The sequence below is a fragment of the Aplidium turbinatum genome, chromosome 4 (assembly GCF_918807975.1).
Source record: "Aplidium turbinatum chromosome 4, kaAplTurb1.1, whole genome shotgun sequence".
NCBI lineage: Eukaryota > Metazoa > Chordata > Ascidiacea > Aplousobranchia > Polyclinidae > Aplidium > Aplidium turbinatum.
The window spans coordinates 10,531,952-10,538,721 of record NC_137475.1 but is presented as its reverse complement, the minus strand read 5'-3'; positions in this window follow the sequence as shown (position 1 = coordinate 10,538,721).

The window sequence follows — 6,770 nt, the reverse complement described above, 5'->3', positions numbered from 1 at the left end:
TTGTGACAATTTCATCTCCTGGCGTTGGCTTGGAGATGAAATTATCAAAACTTCACGTGATATGGAGGCTACAACCGGTGCCCAGCGTAGAGTCTTTGTACTCTTGCAATGTAGCCAATTTTCGGTTGTCAAAAACCTATTTAATTGAATGGATCGCGTATAAGTGACCAATTGGACTGAACCAAAACCGTGGACAACAATTTAATGATACATCAAAGTCTATGAGAACTTGCTGCTTCATCGGATCTACGGTAAGCAGGCCTTGCGGTTTATTCGGCTTAAACCCGGAAATTTATTTTAAATCTATATTTTTTTTTAGCAAATGCTGTGTGGCCTGCATCGAAGGCATTCAACCCAAAGTCTATCTAATTTTTTCAGACGGAAGCACGTACCTCAGTCAGACGTAGCTTACCACTCTGACTGAGTCTGTTGTCTAATCAGCTTGACACATGTATCATGCACAATTGCACGTATGACCGACTCTAAATAACTTAATTTCAATCACGTGACAAAGGCTGCCCAGCTAGCAAAATCCCGCTTTTTTATTTATTCACTATATGGACGCTAAATCAATGTAAAAATGACACATTTTGTTAGCTGCTGGGTGCTTTGCAAAGACAGGGAGCACGATGATAGTTTTGCTGCGTGGACAACGTGTGTTAGTAGCGCCGGGCTGGGCACTTGAACATCAAAAACTTCTGTAAGACAAATCAATCATTGAACCAATCAGAAGTTGCAAGGAAATCAGAAAACCTTTCTGATATAAAGTAAATTAAGTGAGCCTTTCGTCGTCCACAACTTGGCGTAGGGCAGCGGTTCTCAACCGGTGGGCCATGGAAAAAATTTGAAGTGGGCCACAGACCTGCTTAAAAATTTGCCAGAGTTAGTTAAAATTTTAGTTTTATTTGTGTTACTATAGTTAATTTTACACTTGTGTCTTTAGTTGTTTTGACTGTACCAACAAGGAATGGTGCTGCTGTAATTTGCTGCAAAATGGTAATTTTCATTCTAATTATTGAAATAATAACCTTGGTGGCGTGATGTAATCAATATCGTCTGTTGCATAATACACAGACGTTGATTTTAAGCAACTGCAACAGTGCGGTTTTTATAGGGAGCCACTTGGCTCCATAAGGAGAAATTTTTAACTTGAAGGGAGGAATAATCGTGTTGGAAGGAATTGGGAAGGAATGTAGATGAAATGTAAACTTATCTAAATAATTTGGTCAGTAATGTTCAGGAGCACGCATCTCATTGATGCACGGTTGAATAAATATAATCTGTTGTGAAATATATTCTGCTGTTTTTAAACCTATTTTGCAGTTTTTTTCTTGCATAAATAGTTAATGAGCCACAAGCATTTTTGTGCAATGAAAATGGGCCACGAAAGAAAAAAGGTTGAGAACCACTGGCGTAGAGGGTAAAAGCAGTGATACCGGTACCATAGTCGTTTTAATGACGTGTGTTCGATTCCCAACCAAATCATAACTCTTCTCCTGCAATTACCAAACAAAGTTTGAAGTAGGATTCTCTCTGGCTGAATGCTAGAAGGGTCATAAGTGGACGATAGTCACTTAAACATTTTCTGATTAGTTGGGACTTTGATTCTGTTGTCCAGTCAGCTTGACACGTGTATCATGCACGTATGACTCGACTCCAAATAACTTAATTTATTTCATGTAAAGGGCTGTCCAGCTAGCAAAATCCCGCTCTTTTTATTAATTTACTATATGAAGACGTTAAATCAATGTAAAAATGACAGATTTCATTGCAACTCCTAGGTGCTTTGCAAAGGCAGGGAGCAGCACGATAGTTTGATACCAGCTCAGTGGCCGAGTGGTTTTGCATTTGGCTCTGCTAGATCTGAGATCGATTCCGGGTCAAACCGAAGACATTAAAAACCGTGCCGATTGTGTTCTTTCTTGCTTATAACGCAGTAAGAAAACGTCCGCTCCGATGGCTCAGTTGGTTAGCGCGTAACTTCGTGATCGAAGAAGCTTCAAGATCAAGCGGCGCTGGTTCGACTCTCGGGGTGTGCGCTTGAGCAACGCATTCCAAGGACTGCTCTCCATTCAGCGGCACTTAATGGATGAATAATTCCCCGGCAACAACACTTCAACAAACGGAAACTTCACTCTGCCAATCTCGGTCAAAAGCCTGTTAAGCCTCTACAAGTATGCGAAACTACCAGGAATGCCCTATCAAGGCTTTGTCAATCCGAGGATAAAGATTCAAGGTACTGTAATACTGTAATGTGATGACATTGTAAACCTAATATAAAATTTAAAATAAGCCCTATTGCTAACAGACTTTAGCTGTTGTAGAGCGACAATAAATAAAGCCATAACATTATTATTACGACAGTTTTGCTGAATCAACAACGCGTGTTAGTAGCGCAGGGCTTTGGAGCAGGCATAAATGTTAAGTTGCTCCGGCTACAGAGCTCTCTTTTATCATAAATTAGCTCCTGCTCCGGAGCTTATTGATACTACTGCTCCAGGCTCCGAAAAGTGCTTTCATTAAAATAATGACGACATATCAATTTAATCTCTAAATCTTAAAATTGTCTACAGTCAACTGTTGCTAAAAAGTGGCACAAGTTTATGAAATTTAATGTACTTTCATCAAAATGTCATGCGGAACCGAGTTTGAAAACATATTCCTTAATTCGACGTCTGATTACGTAAATAATTTCTTAATTTTGTGAAAGGTTAAAGTTAAATTATGTGAATTCCGCCAATAGTAGTAGCACTTTGAGACAGTAGTAGTAGTAGGTAGATGTAGTAGTAGATAGATGTAGTAGTAGTAGATGTAGACAGTAGTAGTAGATAGTAGTAGCACAAAAAAAAAGTAGCACTTTATAAAATACATCGGAGCTGGAGCTATTTTTCAAACAACTGGCTCCAGCTCCAATTGAATTTCACGAAGAGCTCCGGCTCTAGCTCCGTTGAAAATGCACAGCTCCGGGGCTCCGGCTTCAAAGCCCTGGTTTTGCGCAATGCAGTTTGTCTACTGTTAATCGTAGACCAGAGCTTTCAAACTGTGTAGCATACTGCGAAACTCTGGTGATTTGAATGTTGCAGCAGAAGCTCAAAATTAAAATTTGTTTGGAAAACAACGTTTGCTTTTCTGTTGCAGTCACCTCGGCTACTATAAATTGCCGCTGATTGACTGCACAAATCTCTTGATCATCAGATATTTGCATGAAGCAGGTGCATTCAAAAATGCTTCAACGAGTTAGTCGACGGGAGCCTACTATAGCTCGACAATTACTTACAATGCGAATTTACATGGACATAAATTTCTACCCTGCTGACACTGCAGTAATAGTAAATGATGTTACTTGCATACATAGATTAAAATACAGCTAAAGCAACGTTCAATAATGTATGGTTTGTTCAAAGTAGCAGCAGCAGCTTTTGTCAAGTGATCACGCGGCGCTGGTTCGACTCTCGGGGTGTGCGCTTGAGCAACGCATTTCAGGACTGCTTTCCATTCAGCGGCACCTAGTGAATGGAATAATTTCCAGGCAACAACACTTCAACAATCGAAGCCTTATTTTACTTGGCAGTTGGGTTGAACTCCAAGACAAATTGGACTTCCAGGTTTTCTTCTATATCTGAAAACTGTTTCATAATTTTTGCTTTCAAAACATTTAGGTAATTGTTGCATGATTTGTACGCTCAAACTTATCATCTGCAAGTGTAGCATCCAAGTTACTGAAGCTCACTGGACTTCCTTCTTCAATTTGACTCTTCCAGAAATACAGCTCGAATATCAAAGTTTCAATTAGCATTTTTCGTTGGACAACCATCAAACTATTACGATCAGATTCTATGTCCTTACACAGACAATTGAAAAGACGACTGCAAAGAGCTCCAGCTTTCTAAACCAGGAAATCCATCAAAAATATTTTTGAAGAACCACTAAAGGAGTTTTTGTCTTGAAGTTTAACAATACTGCTAAGTAAAGCTTGAAAGAACTAAAACTGGAGATTATCATTCTATTTACTCACTTGTCTCACTCTCAGGATATTAATTTACTAACATAGTAACTAACTAACTAAAAATACTAACAGTGATCTGATCCTCATGTCTATGTAAAGGTTAATTTTCTACTGCAGTTACTGTTAAGACGAGGGACAGGCTAAGATTTGAAGATTTAAGCTAAGTTGCCAAAAAATATATATATATATATTTACACGATCACTTCACTCTCAACTCAGGATATTCAAATAGGCTACTAACAGTGTTTGGATCCACGTATCTTTGCTACATTTTCTACTGCAGGTGCTGTCAAGACCAAGGACAGGCAGTAAAATGAAGATTTTAGGCACTTTAAAGCTACGTTGCGCAATTCTGGAGTTAAACCTTCTGATAGTTAAGCCTACAACCTCACCCAAGCAAAACTGTCTGCTTAAAACGATTGACTACTACAGTATCAGTAATTTTGAAAAATGTTTACTCAAAGTGATTTTTTTCACAAGAATAAGATTTTGCAAGCTTGGTAATTTTTGAAAAGAGCCTATTACTACAAAGAAGTAGGGAATCACTGACTAGCGGACAATGACAAAATAAGCGCTTTACCTTAGCATTATTTACTGCAAGTTGTTATAAATGAATTGCATTAGGGAATGACAGGAAGTCGAAACAGTTTTCTTGATCATAGAATGATAAACTTTTGGTTCTGCTAAGAATGCCGCTATTCCTGCAGTGAAAATAGTTCATAGCATAATTTTAGAAACACAATTTCGTTCCCATGAAAGGTTTTATAAAGTGAAACTTTATTTGCAATAAAAAACAGAACGAAGAAAAAGTATAGAATATTACGTTAAAACAAAATTTAAAGTATCTTTTGTTTTGAACAGCTCCGGTAACTATAGTCTATCGTCCTCCCCGATAGCTCAGTCGGTTAGCTCGCGACTTCATGTACGATGAAACTTCAAGATCAAGCGGCGCTGGTTCGACGCTTGGGGTGTGTGCTTGGGCAACGCATTCTCAGGACTGCTCTCCATTCAGCGGCACCTAATGGTTGGAATAATTTCCCGGCAACAACACTTCAACAATCGGAAACTTCACTCTGTCAATCTCGCTAACCGGCCCTGCGTCAAAAGCCTCTACAAGTATGCGAAACTACCAGGAATAACCTATCAAGGCTTTGTCAGTCCGAGAATAAAGATTCAAAACCAAACTATTTCTGCCACATCGCAGTCTGGCACCGTAACGTCTGTAGATGTTAAATCAATGCAAAAAAGTTACCTCTGATTGGGAAGCGGATGAGCACTGTAAATATTGTAAAACTATATCAGTTTAAAGTTGCAGGAAGTGTTGGTTCATTATGCCTAGGCTGTGCCAATGTTCTGCTTCGTTCAACAATTTTAGAACAATTACAATGGCCAACAACAAAAAGTTTTCGAGTGCCAAAGAAATTTTAACTGCCTTTAGGTAAATTTTTAGCCCTAAGTCCGAAATCAGCATCATTTTCTTTGAAATGGTTCCAGTTTTTGACATATCGATATTTTTTGTCAAAAAATAATATCCAATATTTGCTCTTAGGATGCTCATTGTTGCGGTGCGTGAAATGATAGTGGATCAATAATACGCACTCACGCTTGTCTCAATAGTTTCTGGCCGCTGGGACAGGTGACGGGTAGGAGATGAACAAACCGACTGGTGATATTTCATTAGTATTCAGATTTCCATTAGGTTAGTTAGGCTACTAAATTCGTCAGTCATGTGCATCTCGCATGTTTTAAAGTGAAGCCAAGGTAAGCGAAGAATACCTTATCTGTCTTTAAAGCACGAAAGTTTGAGAAAGTGGACTTAGACTTGACTTAACATCTTGTGTTTAGTGTGCCTGAGGTTTGTAGAGAACAGTCATGATTTCAAAAAATCTGCTACTTCGTGTAGCACGGTGTAAGCTGCTTAAAAGTTGTCGCAAGGAAAAGGTTTGCAATTGCTTAGATTAAATGCTTTGAAGCGTGTTACTGGGATTAAGGGGCCAATCTGTGCTGATATTTGGTGACTTGCTTAAGTTATTCATTGATCGTATTCAAGGTTTTCTGTAGAAGTGCATTTATTTTGGAATATTTCGTTTGAGAAGTTATTTTAAATCACATTTCAAAAAATCCAGTTGTAAAGTACGGTATTCAAATTTTTCTGGAATCAACTTAACAAGAGTCTTGCAAATGAACAATCTCAGTGAATTTTTATTTTTCAAGCAGATTAAATTTTTAATCTTAGGCTGCATTACATGAAAAAAACAGAAGAAGAATGTGTAATATGCTTTTTCTATAAACTAAAAATGGTCTGATTTAGACCTAAGCCAGTAGGCGTATAGCTGGTGGGCTGATGCTGAAAATATAACTGCTTACAATTGGAGGAAGTAGCGCAAACCAGATATTGAGACAGTTTATAAGTCTGCCAAAGATTACGTTGACCTATTTTGTGGCAGGCTTTTGAGCTGGTAAGCTGACATTGGAAAGAGTTCGACATCAATATTTTTTCACGATCATGGCAGCGTTTAGGAGTGCTTTTATTTTGCTAAGTTTTCAATTCGTCAGGTGACAGGTACTGCTATTGCTTAGGCTACAACTGAGCTGACTTTTATATCTTTTGTCCATAAAAATTGAATTATATAGCTCTTTTAGGGTTGAATGTAGAAACTAAACTTAACTAAAGAACTGCTTAACGCTAAGAAGAACTTAGCTAAGCATTGTTTAAGTCCTGGTCGATTTCCTGTTGCAGAAAGATCTCTTCTTAGTTAAGTTC